The sequence below is a fragment of the Ambystoma mexicanum genome, chromosome 2q (assembly GCF_040938575.1).
Source record: "Ambystoma mexicanum isolate Mex_15411 chromosome 2q, UKY_AmexF1_1, whole genome shotgun sequence".
NCBI classification, from domain to species: Eukaryota; Metazoa; Chordata; class Amphibia; order Caudata; family Ambystomatidae; genus Ambystoma; species Ambystoma mexicanum.
Window position 1 is genome coordinate 609,781,387 of NC_090924.1, and position 21,030 is coordinate 609,802,416.

Below are 21,030 nucleotides of genomic sequence, written 5' to 3' on the forward strand. Positions count from 1 at the left end.
CCCTCCTTCCAGTTCCTGTAAGCTCCGATGGCTGCGAGGTATGTACGGCAGGGGTCCACATGCACACCGGAGTGGGTGAGGTGCGCTGAGAAAGAGAGCATGTCGTCCAAGGTACATGCCAGCAGGTAGATTTCCTTGGAGTCTGCCCAGTGGAAGAATCTGGTCCATTTACTTTTATACTGGGCCCTGGTAGCCTTGCGCCCTGTATGATTTCCAGATTAGCCTGGGAGAGGCTGAGGTGCCGCAGCGTTACCTGATCAGGTACCACGCTGCGAGGGCTCGTTTCTGTGCTGCAAGGTGGATGTCCATCGTCCACTGCTGTGCCAGAAGATGTGCTGGGCCCGTCGGGAGGTGAATCGGAGGCCTCTCAGAGGCTGAGCTGCTCTGAAAACCATGGCCTGGCCGGCCACCATGGAGCTATTAGAATGATGTTAGTTGGCGAGACTCCTTGATCTTGCAAATCACTCTGAATTAGCGGTGTGGGCGGAAAGACATAAGCCCTCATGCCGTTCCACTGAAGCCGAAATGCATCACCCAGGGAGTCTGGGCCCTGTCCCTTTCAGGAGGAGAACTGAGGGCACTTCTTGTTGTGCCAGGTGGTAAAGAGATCCAACTGGGGATGACCCCACCTGTTGAAACTCTACTGAATAACGAGGCTGTTTAGATGCCACTCTTAATTGTCCGCTCCCAACCTGTTGAGCCTGTCCGCTTCCAGGTTGGATACCCCGGGTGGTGTACTGCCATGAGGTAGATGCCGTTTTCCAGGGCCCACTACCACATGCTGATTGCCAGTCTGCACAGAGGTGGGAATATGGTGCCTCCCTGCTTGTTGACTTAGTACATGCTGGTCGAGTTGTCTGTCTGGATGAGGACAACCTTGCCCGTCAGGAAGTGGTAGGAATAATTTGAGCGTTAGCCAGATGGTGTTCTGCGCTACCCGATTGATGTGGTATTCCTGCTCGTGTCGGGTCCAGGTGCTGTGGACTGAGAGATCGTCCAGAGTGGCTCCCCAGCCCTCGAGCGAGGAGTCTGGGGTGATGGTGGCCTGCGGGGTGGTCGGCAGAAATGACTTGCCCGTCCGTAGGTTCCAGTCACTGGACCACCATGTTAGGTACTGGTGGAGAGATTGAGGAACATTTTTCATCTCTGATTGGGAGTCCCGCTCCTGGTTCCATGAGGCCGTGAAGTGCAGCTGAATCCTCCTCATCCTCAATCCCGTGTGTGGGGCAGCTAAAAGGACTGCCACTAAGAGACCCAGGAAATGCTTGAATGATAAAAAGACAAAAAGAGACTTAGTACCTGTGCGTGGAATTACATGGCCGAAGCCAAACCCAGGAGTGCTGGTGAATTCAGCCCGTTCCCATCGGCACGGAAAAGGGGACTGGGGTGTGGCGGCGGAGTCAGGGCAGCGCATGCTCCCTTGGCCGCACCCACACGCGCTTCTAAATTTAAAGGGGAAGAGGGCTTTTTTCTGCTGAAAAAGGTTCTGTCTCCCATCCCTTGGATGGGACGCCCATGCAGTATGGAGGAACTCAGCCCCTGCCAAGATGCAAACTGGTGGCACTTCCTGTTCTTCCAGGAAGCAAATAGATCCACCTGAGGGTGGCCCCATGTGTTGAAGACTGCCTGCAGCACCTGGTCACTCAATTGCCAATTGTAATTGTCTGCCCCCAGTCTGCTGAGCCTGTCCGCTTCCAAGTTGGACTCCCCCGGGAGGTAGATGTTTTCCAGGGCCCATTCCCACATACTGATTGCTAGGCTGCACAGCGGAGGGGACCTGGTACCCCCCCTGGTTGTTGACATAGCACATGCTGGTGGAGTTGTCGGTCTAGATAAGGACAGTCCTGTCCCCAATGAGTGGAAGGAAGGCTCTGAGGGCTAGCCAAATGGCCCTGCGGTCTAGCCAGTTGATATTGGACTCCTTCTCCTGCCGGGTCCAGACCCGTGGACACTGTCTGCTCAGAGTGGCTGCCCAGCCCACTAGGGAGGAGTCCGTAGTGATGGTGACCTGCAGGGATAGCTGCCGGCTTGCCCATCCGCAGGTTGCAGTCCCTGAACCACCACATGAGGTCTGAGTGGAGAGAAGGCGGAATGCTGACAAGCTCCGCTTGAGAGCCCTTTTCCTGATTCCATGAGGCTGGGACTTACAGATGTAACCTCCTCATCCGGAGTCACGTGTGTGGCACAGCCAGGTGGTCCGCTGTCATGATACCTAGTAAAAGTTGGTAAAAGTTGGTACCAGTACCACCAAGCCGAGGTCACTGCTCTGGTAAGGAAGTGCGTAGTGACCCTCTTGATGGTCGTAATCTTGTCCTCCGAGGGAAAGGCCTTCTAGGAGTTCGTATCCCAGATGAGGCACAGGAAGGTGAGGTTCTGTGTGGGCTGCAGCTGAGACTTGAGGTTGATGGCAAACCCAGGTTGTTGAGTGTGCTCATAAGCGTGGGGGAAGTCTCGCCCTGACGAGCCAGTCGTCCAGGTAGGCATGGTGGCACTGGGCTCTGAGGAGGGCTGCCACTGCATTCATGAGTCTGGTAAATACCCTGGGGGCTGAGTTGAGGCCAAAAGGTAGCACCTTGTACTGGAAATGACAACCCATGATCCTAAAGCGAAGGAAGGAGTGATGTGGCTGCCAAATCGGGACGTGTAGGTAGGCGCCCTTCAGATCCAGGGAGCACATCCAGTCTCCCTTGTCTAGTATCCCTGCAATGAGTGCGGACGTAACCATCTTGAATTTCTGAAGAGGGAGAGAGAGAGGTTGAGGGTGGATCGGTCCAACAAAACTCTCAGGCCAGCCTGTTTCTTCTTTTGTATGGTGAAAATCCTGGAATAGAAGCCTAATCCTCTCTGGGAGTCTGGTACTTCTTCCATTGCTTGGCTCTCAACAAGTGACCAGATCTCTGCCAACAGAGTTGCCAGCCCAATCTGTGGGAGTGGAGGGTAGGAGGGAGGAGAGGGAGGCATTGGTGAGACGGTACCCTGTGGATACTACAGAGAGGATCCAGGGTCCACAAAGTTCTGGCACCAGAAATGCACGTGAGAGGCAAGCCTGCCACCCACTGGAGACATGTGGACCCGAAGGACCACGTCATGCTTTTTTTCCTTCTGAGGCTGCACTGGAAGAAGCCCTTGTTGCCCCCCCCCCCCTTTTAGTTGCTTGCACCGGTGCTGACTCGGCGAGTGGTCAGTTTGTCTCAACCTTCGTTCCTGGAATCCCCAGATCCTGCCAAACGACCGCCCCTGGTCGGAGCGTTGATGCGACTGGGTGTATGCCTTGGGCGTGGCCTTCGTCAGGATAAAGACTTCGCCGTTTGCGAGCTGTTCTTTTTATATAATTCCTTGTCAGTGGTAGTGTGAAAGAGGTCACTAGCCTCAAACAGAAGGTCCAATATGTGATCCTGGATGTCGGGGGTAATCTTAGTAGCCCGAAGCCAGGCCGTCCTTCTCATCTCTGTGACGATGCAGATGGCAATACAGGTGGCCCGGCCAGAGGCATCGATGTGGGCCACGGTGGACTTCATGATGTCCTGCGATACCAGCTTGGCTTCCCCCAGACCCTCCTTGAAGCATGCCTGGAACTGCACCGAAGTTCTGGGAGGAAGTGCGCCATTTCCTGCCAAAGCCTCTGGTTAGTGGCTACCAGCATGGCATCAGCGTTGGCCTGACGCAGGTGCAGGGAGTCGTTGGGAGTACAGCTTCTTCCCGTGTGCCTCCAAGATCTTCTCCTCCTTGCCTAGCAGCGCCGAGGACGAGGTGGCCGAGGACGACTGAGGATTACAGTAGAGTGATTCCGCAGCAATCAACAAAAAATGCGGCTGGGGTTGCACAGACAGCTAGAGTGTATCCCCCTCCATCTGTCTGTCCGTACTTGGCATTGACAGCTTGAGCCACCCCTTCATGGCCAGAGCCACGACGCCCTTCTGCATTGAGATACCCATCTTGATGGGGGGGGGGGGGTCTTAGGGTGAGGACTTTGCCAAGACCCCCTCCTCGGGCTGCTCTACCTCTGGTTGAGGAAGACCCAAATATTCTGCCAAACCTGCAAGCTTGTTGTGGAAGGCCTGCGCCGACGAGAGCATGCCAGGGTCGTAGTCCTCGTCTGTGTCCACGTGAGTATCCAGCTGGTCCGGAACAGGTAGAGGAGTGCTGGGTGCTGTGGGCTGGTATGAAACCGCCTGTGCTGTGGGGGGCAGAGGAGCCAGAAACGAAGGAGCCAGCAGGGGCAGCGGGGGCTGCTCTGGGGCTTGTGGCGCCAGAGCCATGGACGGAATGACTATGGGTGCCGGGGCAGTGACCGGAGAGAGCCAATCCCTGACTGCATCCCGCAGGATGGCCCCCATCTGGGGGGTTTGCATCAGCACCAGGAACCTTTCGAGGAACCTGTCCTCGGAGGCTTAAGAGGTGGCAGGAGATATTGACGGAGTGGCTGGGGGCTGCTGGGGCCAGAGTGCACTCAGCCTCGGTTGCAGGGGGAACCTGCCCTGCGCTGCTTATGTATAAACTGTAGGCCACATACCTAGTTGACACCAGTCCAACCTTGAAACTCGTTCACCCGCCTGCTCTGTTCCTAGGAGTGGCATCAGGCGAGCTGCCATGTTGTCTGGCACAGCGTCATTTTGTCGAGCTGTGTACCACGTACCAAAGTCGTGGTGTCTGGCTCCCTGGGCCCGGCCTCTTACAAGACACTTGGTAGTACAGCAAGAGGCCTACCCTGCACCTCAGGCCTAGGCCTGCAAGACATATTTCACTCTGCGGTTGCGCCGGTAGTGCTGCGTGCAGACGTCCCCTCGGACATTGTGCAGGTAGTATGGTGTAGCCCCTCGGGTTTAAACCTGGTAAAGGAACCTTACTGTCCCTCAGCACTGTGCCCGGGAGGATCTGAAGACCCCCTCGGCCGTGAGCCTGGTAGCTGACTAGCCTTGTGTGTGTGCTGGTACCAGAACCTGAGAGGTTCCTCCCGCTCGGGCGTTTCCTCAGGAAGGAGTCGCCCTTACGGGGTGCGATGGAAGGGCTTCGATCTCTGTCTGACGAAGTTCTTCAAGTCCTCTGGAGGCAACCTTTTGAAGAGCTCCCTCCACCTAGCTAGTCTGTTCTTCAGTGCGCATCGAGCCAGTGCGTCGCACGGGTTACAGCTTTCCCGGCCGGGGTCAGGGCCAAGGCAGCAGAGGCAAAGAGAGTGGGGGTTGGACGTAGGAAAGAGCCCCTCACAAGTTGGACACCTGCTGAAGCCCGCTGAAGTCCACATGTGCCAGGGAGGAGTGCGACGCCGGAGCACCGAGTACCTAAATGATTAATAAAACACAAAAAGATACCAGAAGAATCCGGGGAAGTGCGTGTGATATTACATGGCAGAGCCAAACCCAGGAACGCTGGTGAAATCGGCCTGTTCCCATCGACGCGGAAAAGGGACGTGGGGTGTGGCGCCAATGGGCGGAGTCAGGATAGTGCATGCTCCCAGGGCGACACCCCAGCACATCTCTAAATTTAAAGGGGAATAGGTTTTTCTAGTGAAAAAGGTTCCGTCTCCCATGCAGTATGGAGGAAAGGGGGCGGGACCTAAGAGTATGCCCACTGTTTGTTGGTTATATGGGAACTGAACAGGGCCCTTAAAATGGGCAGTGCGGTTTCGGACCGCGCTTGGTTGCCCTCTTTTCCTGAATGGAGGAGCCATTGTGCGCGCTTGGCTGGCCTCTTTTCCTGAATGGAGGAGCCAATGGACTACTTCCTTTACTAAGAGAACAAATACAGAGACATTGGGTCAGTGGGAAGGGAGAACTGCATAAGCAGGCAGATGGCCCAAGGAAAGGGATACATACATTTGGGTGGGGCCAATATTCAGCACCACCAGGAAAAGAAGACCAATCAGTGATCTGGAACTGCATAATAAGGTACATAGCCTGAGAGAGACGCAAGGAATATTTGGGTGGAGGTCAAAACCATTAACTATTACCAAACCTAAAGGGGGATCGATTTCAGACCTTGTTGGTCATTCAGTATTAGCGGTGGGAGCAGACTATAGGTTAGAGTAGATTTCGACAGAATGGTTTTGATTTGTAAAGACATCCGGTGAAGCACTGTTTGTTATTTTATTTTGTACAATACGGAAACCATTGCCTTAGAGTTAGGGACAGGATATGCCTTATTTTCTTTAAAAAAGAAGATAACCGTTGCAAACATGATATCTCGTCCGTCTCCTATGTCTGATTTACCACAAGCTGTAGCTGGAGAGATCTCTCCAAAAACCTGTTGGCACTCTGTTTGCGAGTGAAAGCAGGTTTTGGAAGAGGTGCTTGCTCGGGGAAGAACACATTGTGGCCTTTTCCCCACAATTGGAGAAACAGCTCAAATTGGTCAGTGCTTTTAGGGAATGGGCCAGGTTAGGGTGCATTATAAGGGATACATTACTCACTGTAATATTCTTTCTGGTGCTTGTATTTGCTTAGATTCACATGCTCTGCATAGTCTGAAATCTAGTGGAAGTTGCAGAAGATTTGACAGAGTTTGATTAGTAATACTATCCCTAGTGTGACATGCACGGTTCCCATGGGCCTTCACGCGTCGAGGTTTGACAGATTGTTTCTGACATGAAGTTGCATGTGAATCTAAGCAGATACAAGCAGCAGAAATTACGGTGAGCAATGTATCCCTTCTGGAGCTTGTGGATCTGCTTAGATCACAAGCTCTGCATAGATTAGTAAGCAGTATCTGGACAAGGAGGTGGGAGGTTAGAAGGTACAGCGTCAAAGAGATGTTTTAGGGTCGCTTGTCCCACCTGTGAGTCTGCTTTAGAAATTGAGTCAATGCAGTAATGCTGTTAGAACGCGTGAATGGAACTCCATGTAGCAGCCTTGCAGATGGCCTCCAGAGGGACGTTTGCAATGAAAGCTAGGGTACCCCCTTTGCCTCTGGTAGTGTGCCCTTGGGGTAAAAGGTAGAACTTTTTTAGATGATGGTGAATAGCAGAGATGTATGCATTTGACTATCCATCAGGAGATAGCGCCCTTTGATAAGCGATCGCCTTCTCTACCAGGTCCTATGGAAACAAAGAGTTGTTCTGTTTTCCTAAGGGATTTTGTTTTGTTCACATAGTACAAGACCGCCCTCCGTACATTAAGTGTATAGCGGCTTCTTTCTGCTGAGTTTGATGGATTCTGAAGGAAGGTGGTAAGTTCGATGGATTGGTTTACATGGAACTTTGAAATGAATTCTAGTGAAAACCTAGGATGTGTTCAGAGGACAACCTTGTCCTTTTGTATGATGAAAAAGGGGTCTTGTACAGACAAAGCCTGTAGCTCACTGACTCGTCTTATGGAGGCGATAGCTACCAGGAATGCCGTTTTATAGGTAAGATGCTTTAGGCTGGCCTTGGCTTTACGGGACATACAATATTTCCACTCCTGATTGTCCTCGGTCTTCTCTGCCCCTATGCTGTCGCCAGCATGATCATTTTTACCTTGAGCCTGTTCAATGATTTCAGCCAGAACAGAAGGACTATCAAAGTGTGTCAATATCACCATCTCTGCATTCCTCATTCAACTGCTCACCATGTGTGCCACTTTCATTAGATGGAATCAAATTGGCTCTCATCATCAATTTTTCTATCATCAATAATCTTTCATGGTGGAGCTTGGCTACTTTAATAAGTTCAATCTTCTCAATTTCATCTGGAGAAGGGATACAACCTTCTTGCTTCTGCCAAGGCTTTGCTTGATCGTTGAGACAACTCATCTCTGTGCTCTGTCAAGATTGTCGAGTCACTCGAGACAACTTCATCACACTAGGGGAGAGTGATTCTGATGATTCATAAGTGGTCTGGGTCATAGTAGTTCTCTGGACTGCTTGCATAGGTCAAAACGGTTCATGAGCTAACATGAATCCTTCCAACCTATTCAATGTACCCATCATTCCCGCAATAGACCCTTTCATCTCCCTTATAGCAAAATTAGTGGATTCATGTCCCTTATCTAACAAATTCAGAATTCGCGTTAGAAGTGGAAAAGTATAACAATTCTGCTCATTAAGGTCTAGCATCGTTTCATCAATGAGATTATTTTCTTGTTTATTCATAGATTTACAGCGAGTCACTTTTTCATGCTCATTCGAGGCCATCGGAAAAGGATCAAACTCTCCCAATTCATGAGCTTTGCATTCATTAGCGATAACGCCTAGCAGAGGCAAATCGGAGAAGTTGGTTTGGATCTCCTGACCCCCATTATCTACCCCATACTTTTCAGGTACATTAGTACACATGACAATCTCGCTGGTACTGTGTAGATGCACATGGTCTCTATGTCTTCGGGGTGTGGATACCGACGTGGATGGCCCCAGAGGCAAACATACACATTTATCAAGTTCTGTCATTATGGCCGGAGCCAACATGGACACATTAGCAATGTCTCGATTTTTTTTTTCTCCACTTAGTTTATATTGAACATTTTACTTCAAAAGGCAAAGACCATTAGAATGATTAAATGGGCCCGAACGGGCCTTGGGAAGAGAAAAAACAGAAAATGGGAACCATTGGATCTAACAAAACAAATAGGCTGACAGCTTGGGTTTGCTACCGACCATACACCGCTAGCATTTAGGAGTAACATACCAGGGGTATGTACGCTACGCTGTGTCTAGGGCGGGAGCTTCAGAGTCTCATTGAACCACAGTCCTCGTGCAAGAGCATCACTGTCCATTCCTGCAGGAAGGCGCTCACTGAATCGTGTACCAGAGCTGTTAACTTCTCATAAGTGAAAATAACACAAAGTTTAGCCAGCCAATCCGTTCTGGACGGACCTATATTGCATCTCCACTTCTGGGCCAGGGCCAACCTCCCTGTTCTCAGCATAGCCTGGACCACCTTAGGATAGGCACCCAATTCCTAGGCTGGGGAGGGGGAACCCAAAGAGGAGGTCAATGGAACACAATCCTTAATCCAGCTCAAGAGTTCCGACCAGAAGATCTGAATAACAGGGTACTCCCACCACAAGTGGTACCAAGACCCTCTCTGGCCACACTCCCTGGGACAGAGGAGGGGGTGGGGAAAGTACAGCTAAACATCTTGGACACTCTTTCGGGGGGAGGTGCCATGTGTGAAGGATTTTAAAGTAGTGCTCCATAGCAGCTGTATAAAGGGAACCAGACAGAAGCACCCTGAAGATCCCCGACCAGGCGTCCTCCTCCAAAGATTCACCCCACTTCTCCTCCCAGTACCTCCTAAACCCCTGTTTACCCTCAAGATGAGCTGTGATTAATATTTTGTATATTTTGGAAATGGAACCTCTTCTGGAGGAAGCCTCCACCAACCAACTTTCCAGGGATTTGAGAGGATGCCCCAGATCCATTCCCCACTTATGGTCAGTCAGGATCCCCTTCACGCGGAGGAAGTCAAAAATAGAGATTAGGTGGTCGCCCATAAATTCTGCCAAGGTGGGGTGTTCATTGAAGGCACCATTCTGGAACAGCTGAGCAACCCGTTCTAAACCAATATCAGACCACTTCTGGGCGTCCCTGAAACTTATCCTCCCCAGATCAAAAGGGGGCCCCCATAGAGAAGACAGAGGGGAAGGCCAGGAAGAAAGGGACGCATTGGACTTAGGACTGCCAGCAATGGATGGGTTCTAACCCTTTCCGGGAGGTCTTTGGCCAGGGCCCACAAGTGATCGCTTACTTTTCTAGGGGGAGTATGGGCATCTTCTATATACGACTAGTAAGTCCGCATTTCATCCTTCATATGCTCTAGCATGATGCTTAACTGCCCAGCCTTGTAGTATAAGCGGAAGTCCGGGAGCCCAAAGACCCCATGAGACTTCGGAAGGGTTAGGGTGGCAAATTTGACTCTTGGTTTTTTACCGTTCCAGATAAAGCGCAAAGCCATGGAGTCGAGGGCTTTGAAGAACAAATCTGGCACTATAGTAGGAAGGGCGGAAAAGAGGTACAAGAGGCGGGGTATAATATTCATCTTTAGGGACACCATGCGCCCGAACCATGAGAGTGTCAGAGGAGCCCAACCATTCAGGTCTGAACGTATCCTGGAGAGAACCGGTGGAAAATTAAGCTAAAAAATGCTTCACAGGTCCCTTGGAAGCAGGACCCCCAGGTAAGGCGCAGCCACACGCTCAACTCTAGTACCACCCACCAAATCTTTCCCTTCAATGAGTCCATCAAGTGGTCCCATCCGCATCACAGATGATTTTGCCAGATTCATTTTTAGGCCCGAAAAAGCCCCAAACAACTGAATAAGGATCAAGAGAGTCAGGAGGGATTGGTCTAGGTTGGTCATATAGATCAAGATATCGTCCGCAAATAAAGATAGCTTGAAGTCTAGATCACTGCACCTAATCGCAGCAATCTGGCTGTGCTGTTTTATAGCAATAGCTAAGGGCTCCAGAGTGAGAGCATATAAAACGGGAGACAATGGGCAACCCTGCTGGGTTATTTGGTGCCGAGAAAGGGAAAACGGGGGCGATAGCGTTTCGTTAACAGACACCCTGGCGAATGGGCCATTATACAAAGCAGAGATCCACCCGCACAATCTTACCCCTAAACCCATCTTCCTCAAGACTTTACCCATATAAGACCACTCCACATGGTCAAAGGCCTTTTCAGAATCCAACAACAACATGTAAGCCTGTACGCTGTTACTGCCCACTTCATGGATCAAATCGAGGGTTTTCCTAATATTATCAGAGCCCTGCCTCCCGAGGATAAACCCCACCTGGTCACCATGAATAACTGAGGGGAGTTGTTGAGCCAACCTATTTGCGAGAAGTTTCGCGAGAATCTTTACATCAGTATTTAATAGCGAAATGGGACGATAGGACTCGCAGTTCGTCGGGTCCTTCCCCTCTTTTAGAATAATTACTATGCGGGCCGATATCATGGATTAGGGGAGCCTCCCTGAGTAAAGCACTGCATTAAATAGTTTGAAAAGGAAAGGGGCCAGAGCCAAATGACTTGTAAAAAAGGACAGTGTAGCCGTCATCGCCAGGGGTAGTCCCCCCCTTCATGGAGCCGATGGTGCCCAACAGCTCTTGGGGCGTAATGGGCCTCTCTAAGGAATCTGCCCTATCTAGAAGGAGGCAAGGGATCGGGAGAGTGTCAAGAAACTGGTCGGCCTCTGGACCTTCCTCTATACACTCCGATTTATAGAGGCGCCCATAGAAAGCATGGAATTGCTCAGCTATACCTGGGTAAAGACACATTCCACCACCCGGAAGGCACACTGCGCCTACCCTCCTACTGTTCCTAAGTATCACGTAATCTCCAAGCCCGAATTTTGTCTGCCTTCTCCCCCTTCTCCATATACCTTTGCTTGAGGAGAGACAATTTCCTCTCCGTTTGCCCAACTATAAGGGTGGCTAGCTTCACCTTAAGCTGTTGGAGTTCAGCCCATTTATCTGGGTGCATCTGAGATCGAAGATTCCCCCCTGGTTGTATCTCATATGTTATCTCTGAGAGACTTCTCCTCCCTGGTTCTAAATCGCTTCCTTGCTGCCCCCAACCTGATCAAGACTCCTCGAATTGTAGCCTTAAAGGCCTCCCATACTCCCCCTCCCCAACTTCTCCATCATCATTAAACTCAAAGAATTCCTTGATATTCCTGAGGAGGATCTGGGCGGTCTTCCTGTCTTTCAGCAAGAGGTCGTTGCACGTCCACCTTGAGGACATAGGGTGTCCCATGGAGTTACCCATTTGAACACGGACCAGGTTGTGGTCCGACCACGAGATCAGTTCCATCCCGAACTCCAAGATACACTCATGCAGGGCTCTGTCTAGTAATACATAGTCAATCCTCGAAAAGGATGAGTGCGGATTGGAGAAGAAAGTAAAAAGAGGGTTTTGGTCGCGTGGGAGTCTACTAGGCCCAGTGTCTCATTCATTGCATGGAACGATGCAGCCATTCTCCTCTGGGCCTGCAGGTCTGTACATGGGCGAAGAGACTTTCTATCAAATTCCGGGTGAAGAAACATGTTAAAATCTCCCCCCACCAAGAGAAGACCCTCCGCAAAACCCATGATCTTTGTTTTAGTCGCCTCCCAAAAATGATCCTGGGCTTCATTAGGGGCATAAATGGACGCTAGGGTTACTTTCCTCCCCCTGATCTCTTCCTTCACCATCACAAATCGGCCATCCGCTCGATGAGCTCTCGCATTGAAATGGGCCTTGGGGGAAGCCAAAATCTCTACCCCCTCTTCGCTTGGTCAGGGCAGAGGCCTGGAAAACCTCTTGAATAGATCTGGATCTGAGAGCCATCTCCCTTCCCCTTGCCCAGTGGGTTTCCTGCAGAAAATAAAAAATGTAACTTCAACCTATTGAACTCCTTCACCAGAGATCTTTTATTTGGGTACTTCAGTCCCCGACCATTTAGTGAACCCAACGTCAGCGAAAAGAGAGCATCAGCCATTAAGTAGACAGAAAACTGGCGGTCCTCAATAGAATTAGATCCCCTTTCTGCTTTATCAAACAACAAAGACTTAGAATTATCCCTAAACAAATTCCCAACCATTTGCGACATTTGGAACGCCATACGACCAGGCCACCAACTTCTGCCCCCACTAGGGCAATAATGAACCATAAAACTCTCAAAGAAAAAAGTTTGAGCCCCCTCACTCCCCCCAGGTCACACCCAAGGAGGGGAAAAGGAAAAACATCAACAATTTTGTCCCCCCCCACCCCCGAAAACAAGTTGAGAAAAAAAATTCCACCTAGGAGTTGGATACCCCCAGTGCTCTGATCTCTTCAGCATAGACATCATAAACACCAAACAAGGTACTTGCTTCCTCCACTCCACACACGTCCGGAACAAGACGTGGTTAATCCTTGGCTGGCTCGGGGGAAGGGGGGGGACCACTCGTCTAAACTTTCTATGTCCCCGAACCCAACGCCTCTCAGAGGGTTCACCAGGTCTCCCCTTGAGTTTTCGTGAACTGTCCTTCGCTCCGTCACAGATTCCTTGGTTATCGTCCTGTGGAGGATCGCCTAGGAGTTCTCGGGTCAATCTTGGTATGTCTTCCTCAGTGACCAAGGAGTGATTATAACCTCCATATTCAAAAGATAGGGAAAAAGGGTGACCCCATATATAGCAAACTCCCTTTGGGTGAAGCCATCTTGTGAGTGGAGAACAGAGGCACCTCCTTGCGAGAGTAAATGTAGAAAGATCCTGATAAATCGAGATCTTCGCTCCTTCCCAGGCGATCAGACCCTTCTTCCGTGCTAATTCGACGATTTTGCTCTTCTGCGCATAATACTGGAAACTCACAAGGATGGATCTAGTTCTTGTGGAGGGAGTACCCGCCATGTGGGCCCTGTCAATTGTCGGTTCCGTGGTGTTTGATTCATCAAACAGTTTATTATCTCGATAACTGACGTAACAATACCCATCTGCAACTCGCCATCTTGCTCAGGGATCGGATCCCCAGGAAGCGCAGATTACAACAACGTTCTTTGTTTTCCAAATCATCAAGTTTCAATGAACACTTCTCTTCACGTCTTTCCAACTCCACCAGGCGCATGTTCATTTGGGTTTCCAGTATGTCAACCGAAGCTTGATTGTTCTCTAGGGTTTGGACCTGATCCTCTACTGAATTCACCTTTTTATCCAAGAAGGCAAGACTTTTGCCAATATCCGCGGATCTCCTCCAGAAGCACCACCATGTTTTGATTAACTGTTTGGGTTTCCATCACCCCCAATTGTGGAGCGGGGGCGGGAGGGGAGCCAGCTGCTTCTATTGATGCTGTTGGAGAGCGGCAACATTCTTGCAAAGCGTGGGCCCAGTCCATCAGGAGTCCGCTTGAGGACAAACCAGTAATCAGGAGCAGAGGGCCCCAGACAATAGGGCAGCTGAGTGAAAGCCACCGGTACACTGGAGATCCTGGAAGCACGGGCAGAGTAAGCTAACCCTGTTCCATGGGGGGCCAGGAAGGAGACTCCGGCGACTATCTCCAACACCAACCGGGAGCGGACCGACTGCCCAACTGGACTGACCGTCCGGGATTGGGGGTAGACACCACCCATAGGAGGAAAATAAATAAATAACCAGTACACCTTTCACTCCACCGCCCCCTCACGGTCTCACAGCGCAACGTGGTGCAAGGGTCCATACAGCACAGGCAGTGGGACTGGTCCTCCCTCTTGGAACCCACTGTAGGGTTTCCCTCCACCACCGCCACCGCCACCTTGACTCGAAGGGCCCGCGTTGCTCATCTCCGTTCCAGTAGGGAAGATGAGGACAGTGACGTACAGCTAAACAAAGGTGAGGGCTTGCTGGGGTGCCGTGGGTTGACCAGGAAAAAAAAGAACATCCACTCAAGCGCAGCAGGGGCTCCCATACGCCCGCCTAGCATACAGCACACTGGGGCACCACAATGGTGAAATAGGGGAGGCGGGGTTGGGTACGCGCAGCACAGGCACCAGCAGGAACCGGAGAACTCACTCGGAGCGGCCGCGTACCCCAGCGGCCGCCTGTATCAGTGCAGGCGCTCGATGGCTCCTCTGCCAGAGTGCCCGCATACAGGGTCGGCAGACCCCTCACCCTGTCCGGAGCGGGATCCCAGACTCGCAGCTCCAGGGGCCCCGCGAAGGTCAGCTCCCCTCCCCTCCGCTTCGCTCCACCACCTCAACACCAGGGACCCTTTACCAGGAGGGACCCACAAGGAAGGCCAGACGGGGACCGGGAACTTCGCTGTCTGGAGTTCGCCGCCGGCCACAAGACACTGTGGTCGCGTCCCCACGATGGCAAAAAACGCGGGCTAGGGCCTCGACACACACGGCTGGACCTCCGGAACCACAGGTCCCCGGGGCATCGGGATTGCTTCTGCCAGTGCCTCGGAGGGTCAGCCGCAACTTGGGGGGTCAGATACCACTCCTAGGGGGGGGGGGTTTGGCGGGCTCAAGTCCCTTTCAGCAGGCCCTGTGGAGGAGAGCAACAGATGCGTCAGTTCATCTTGGCGCCCCCCTGGTGGCTCCTCGAGATGATTTTGTGTAAGATCACCCTCATTGTTATATATACCACTCAGTTCACTAAGGTACAACACCTTGTCCTCATTTGGTAAGGACTGTGTCATAAGTGTTTGTTCCATCTCAAAGCCTTGCTCCTCAAGTTGTGTTACAGAAGCATTATAGGGCAATTTAGACAAATTGAGGAGTGAAGGCACAAATACAAAAACAGAGTTATCTATTTGAAAATCACTTTCATGGTCCTCTTGTAAAACCCTCTCTTCCCTCCCGCACACCGGAGGCGATTTCAAGTACACTTTTTCCGTTTTCACTACAGGATATTTACGTAATTTCCCGTTTCTAAGTGAAGTTTTCATCTTAGAACGTAAATTGTACCTGTGAGCAGTTCCCAATATAGCCACCCAGCAAAGGTATAAAGCACTGTCGCTTTCAAAGGCTGCTAATGCTTGACACAACGGCTCAAAAAATTCAATCCCACAGTCACCCCCCCCATTTTCCAGGACAATTCACAAAGTGTGTACTTTGCAAATAAGAAAGGTATAAGGCTCAAAGGCTGAAAAGCTCGGAGTCACCTCAATAGCAACACAAAACTACAGCTGGGAAACAAATATACTCATCGTCACGCAAGTGAAAAAACCAAAGGGGTCAACGTCTCTCAGGGCCCACAGTTCTCCCACAGGTCAACTTAAGCTTTAGACAATATACAAGCACCTTGCTTGCAGTTTGTGCTGTTAGATTCCAGGGGCTCCAAGGCTCAAACGCCCACAGTCACCTCACTGGTCAACTTCACCTTAATGCAGCAGTACACACAACCTTGTTAACATTTATACCGCAATACCACTGGGCTCAAAGGCTCCAGGGCCCGCAGTTACCCCACAGGTCAAGTTAAACTTACGGCAGAAATACAAGCACCTTGTTTACACTTTGTGGTGTTGAATCCCAGGGGCTCAAAGGCTCTCAAGCCCACAGGCACCTCACTGGTCAACTTCACCTTAATGAGGAAATACCCATAACCTGGTTTGCTTCTATACCAAAATAACGCAAGGCTCAAAGGCTCGAAGGCCCGCAGTTACCTCATCTGTAAACTAGTGTGCGCAGATTTTTAGTATAAAGACACAATATTCTACAAGCAATATTGTATAAGATGTTTTCTGCACATTCAATATCAACATTCGCAAAGCCCCCTCTTCAAGCACACAGTCACGAATAATTTAGTATAGTTTCTTTCCTCTCTTTGTGAGACACACCTAATTCAGTAACATCCAAAACTAAACGGATATTGTACTAAGAAATGTCAAAACCAAATCCTAGAATGCAGTCTGGTTGTTATGTAGGAGGTTAGTGGAGCACGACAGGGCCATCGATGTTTAGGCAGAAAAGCTTACCGCTAATAATCGTCCAGGTTTCAGCGGAGTTCTACTGCGACCGCTACTCCGCAGTCCACAGAACACAAAACACACTGCTGGCGCTCCGCGCATGCGCAATGTGTATAAAGGCTGAAGCTACGGTGTGAGAGATGAAAATAGGACTATAGTAAACCAAATCCAAGTCCACAAACGTCTATGAAATGCCAGAGAGCAGGAATCCAAGACCTTATATAAGTACACAAAACGCACTGCTGGCACACCGCGCCTTAGGATCGAAGGGTGGTCCCATGACTTTGTAGAGCACACCATTGAGATCCCAACCCGGGGAAGGTTGGCAATTGGGGGGTATAGCCTCTTTACCCCTTCCATGAACGCCTTAATGACAGGTACTTTCCACCAGGACACCCTGTTATGTAAAGTGGTGGAAGGTGATAGGGCTGCCAGATGCAGTTGTAAGGAACTGAATACTAGGCCGGAGTCTTGTAAGTTAAGCATGTAGAGTAGAATGTTAGCTGGAGAATCAACTTGATGTAGTACCCGCCTGCCATGATGGACAACACCCACTTGTCCAATTTTATCCTCTCCCATGCCTGGGTGAATTGAGCGATTCGGCCTCCAACCAGAGTGGCATGGGAGAGAATGGAAAACGTGTGTCATTGTTTGCCAGGGGCTGAGCCTCTCGCCGGTGAGGTTTTGCCTCTACCTCTTATTACCCCTTTAAAAGCTGGAAGGGGAACCTTGGCTTTGAGACTGTCCTTCCTGAGAGTAGCCTGAAGAACGTTGTCCAGTCTGGCCCCAAAATCTCTTCGAGTTTGGGGAACCCTGTTGGGAATAAGGTTTGTTAGTCAGCTGCCCAAGGTATTTAAGAGCGTCATACTCGCTTTTGGCACTCTTTAGGGCGTACTCTACGACCTTACCGAATAGGAAGCTTGGTTCTACTGGCATGTTCAGGAGGGTTGCTTGGGTCTCTAGATTAAACCCCGACTGCCTAAGGCAGGCATGCCGCTTAATGAGCGTCCCTTCGGACATGATGCGTCCTGCGTGGTCTGCCACATCAAGGTTGTTTTTCAGGATGCGGCTTGTGATGTGTTTGCCTTCTGAAACAGTCTTGAGCAGTTGGGCCCCTATTGGTTCTGGGACGGCTTGTAGTAGTTCCAGCTCGTCCCATTTGTGACAGCCGAAACTAGCTAACTAGGGTTGTATTGTTAGCAATCCTGGTCTGGTACGCTGCAGAGGAAGCTACCTTTCTCCTAAACATGTACATCTTTTTACTCCTTGTCTTGCGGGTCTTCTGCCTGCCCCTTTTCTGGTCATGGTAACTATGAGAGAATCTGGTTTAAGTTGGCCCCTTATATAAAGGTCAGTGTGTGTATCCTTGGGTTGACTGCCCTTTTAAGATTAGGTGTTATGAGGGATGGTTGAATACGTCTCTGGATTGACTGCAGGGGAGGTATGAATTGTGTGGCTGCCTTCTTGTCACCCAGGATGTTTTCCACAAAGTCCTTATCAACTTGTGTCTCTTCAGTGTCAATGTTGAAATGTTGCGCCGCATTCAGTAATAATTTGTTATACTGTAGTTGGTTGTCAACTGGCGAGTCTGCAGCCGGCTGGTCCAGACTGTCTGGTGACTGTACTATATAAATGTCATCGTCATCATCATAGTACTGGTTCTGGCTATAGAGGTCCACCTGAGACCCAGCTTGAGTGCCATAACGTGGGTCTTGAGATGGGTGTTGGTAATGAGTGATGTTTTGTGATGCCGAGGCCTGAATGCCTAGAGCAGAGCTGCTGGGCTGTGGCTCAAGGCGAGACATTTTGGCAGGGGGTGGCTCTGCCGATGCCCCTAGCTGTGATGCATCTCAGAGTACTGTTAATTGGTCTGGGTGTCTGTCCATGAAGTCCACAAAACAGGACATTCACCCTAAGATTTTGTTAAATTGTTCTGGGGTAAAACGACATTCTGGTGGGAAGCCCGAGATGACAGGGCCCTGGGAAGGTGTTACGCTCACCTGGTCTCTGCGGAGGCATTGGGGCACGGTCGCTGCCCTCCCGGGGATGAAACCTCTGGTAGTACTTCTCCCTCTGCGCCTATGTAGGAACGACGGGGATGCGCAGAGAAACTCCTGCGGGCAGTGCTTAAAGTGGGCCGGGGCCTGCCATCCTACAGCAACATTGGCGGGAATCGTGGGATGCATTATTCCGTTGCAGCCGTAGCCCCGATGGGAGATGCACCTGCAATGAAGTCAGGCAAGCTGACAGAAGTGGCAGCCAACCACAGCGACGCTGTGACTGGCGGCCACTTCCGTCAGTCATAGTAACTGCGTCTGGTGACCCCTCGCGCGAGAGGTCACCATAGGCAGTTACTGACTTACTGTCCCTTTGTTTCCCCAGGTCGCCGAGGCGTCTTTAACCCTCAGCGAACTTAGGGATTCCTCAACATATTTGGAGGTTTATAAAAGATGGCTTTGAAAGTACACATTTCAAGCCATCTTTTATAAAGCTTTGCCGACGGACAATTTTGTCCGTAGTCAAAGCTTTATAAAAGATGACTTGAATTGTGTACTTTCAAAGCCATCTTTTATAAACCCGAAATGTTTAAAAAAGATGGCCTGAAAACTAGTCAAACCGTAGGGTATGCACACAAATATATATAAATGTTATATATTTGTGTGCGTACCTTACTATGGTTTGTGTACTTTGCAAGCCATCTTTTATAAACATAGAAATATGTTACATCCACTTATCCACTTCTTCAGCTGCTAAGTGTTTCCCTTGTTTCCACTTGCCAGCTTCTCTTCCGTCTTCTTTTCGCAATTGTATTAATAAAGTTCGTTCTTAACCAATGTCCGTTCTGTATGTAATGCTTCTTTTCTGCTCTTTCGCTTTGCAGGTGATGTGGTGGTAGCTGAAGTGGTTTGCAGGTGCTGTAGCGGTCCTGCAGTTAGCCGCAGTGATGGAAACTGAGCCGGCGGTGCAGAGGAACAAAACAGTGAAGGTTCAGTAGCAGGTAAGCAATCCGTAAAGATGTGTGTATGATTTAAAGCAAGGCGCGACCTAGGGCCGGATGTTTGTAATTGTTGTAACCTTGTTTTCTTGTCTTCTTTCTCGTTTCAGGTCTTAGATTTCGAGAGCAGTATTGTGGATGCTGTGCAGTGGGATCCGAGGAACGCCAAGAAGATGGGATGCTGCCGGAGTGCCGAGAACAGAGTCCAGGTAAGGTTGCAGCTGTTGTAAGATACCACGAGGTAAGTTAGCTGGATCAGGCTGCGGTAAGCATCACGTTGCACGGAGGTGCAAAGTAACGTGAAGCGCTTGTCTGAGGGAAAGGCAGGGTTTATATAGTCTAGTTCTTGGCGACGCCCATTGGTTCTGGCCTGCCTGCCACACCATGCCCCTCCTAGATTCTCCACGTACCCTTCAGTTTTAAATAGTCACACCCGAATAGTGTGCTAATGGAGGATTGTAATGAGTATAATAAAGCACTCCTGCATTAGAATAAAGTCTCTGTTATCCATTCATGAGCCTGGTGCCAAAGGCGCCATGACAGAGTACAGCTGGGCCCCCTGTGCCGAAATGTCCCAAAGGGACGTGAAGGTTATGTGTTACCCCTGGCTCCCATCATCAGATGGAGTGGTTTCTGCATTGTTGGGCTAGTAGTCATGACAGAAGGGGTGACATCTATAGTAGGGTTGGTCTTTGACGTAATGCTATCTTTAAGGCGCATAGCCGCAGAGAGGGTGTCTAAGGGAGAGGAAGACTGTCTGGGTGAACTTGGGGTTTAAGGGTATAGAAATGTTGCGTTTTCCGGTGACCTTTACTTTAGTATAGAAGCGCTAACTTGTATTTTAATTAGCGCTTGTATTTTTGGTGCTTTTTAGGAGTTGCTGAGATGTCTTTCAATGCCTGTTCTTCGTCATGCAAAATGAGGGCCTTTTTATATGCAGTGTCCGAACTGACCTCTGCTTTTGGTTTTCGGGAACTGTCATTAGGCGAAAGCGTGCGCGATGGCCCAGAGGACAGTGAGGAACCCGAGGCTTTATCCCCAGTCGCTGCATGGGCCTTGATGCTTGACAGTGTCTTCGAGAGTCGACCGTGGGTCATGTCCTTACCGTGTTTGTGTGTGCCGTGGACGCCGGGTGTCTTCTCTGAGTCTAGGACCTTCGGTTGGAGTCCGGACGGATACTGATCGCCCTCAGCGTCACTCATGACTCCGTAACTGCCCTCACTGGAGTCTTTCGTTGATTTCTCAAGTACTAGGAGGTTAGGGGCATGGGAGGGTGGAATGGGGGCTGCCGTCATAACAAAATGCAGCAAAATGATCTGTGCCCAACAGCAATTGCACTGTAAGCGAAGACAAAATGCAACTAGTGCTATTCCAACAGACATGTAGAACGGGGAGGAGAGGAGAGGCGTAGTGGTCCCCACAGGCACTTTGGATCTAGCAAGGAATGATTACTCATGGAGAAAAAATATGAAGCCAAAAATAAAGGAAACAATAAGGAATGCAAGTGAAAGAGGCTGGAGGTACACTAGAGAGGGGTAGGGCTAATGGGGCAGGTGGAGACCGGCGTCATGAGGTTGTCCTCAGATTAAAACAGGCCCTGCTAGAGTGACAAGAAAAACCACAAGACGAAAACATAGGCGATGACAAGACAGATCGTGGCATTGCTCTTTGCCCGCTTAACGTGAGTGGAGATGGTGTGGAGTAATGGTGTG

The 21,030-nt window shown here is 50.3% G+C and overlaps 1 protein-coding gene across 2 annotated transcripts in view; it reads right to left on the reverse strand.

Annotated features, from left to right (window-relative positions):
• OXSR1 (oxidative stress responsive kinase 1) overlaps window positions 1-21,030 on the reverse strand; it is a 1,686,100-nt gene that overhangs the window by 576,206 nt on the left and 1,088,864 nt on the right. The window lies entirely within an intron of this gene.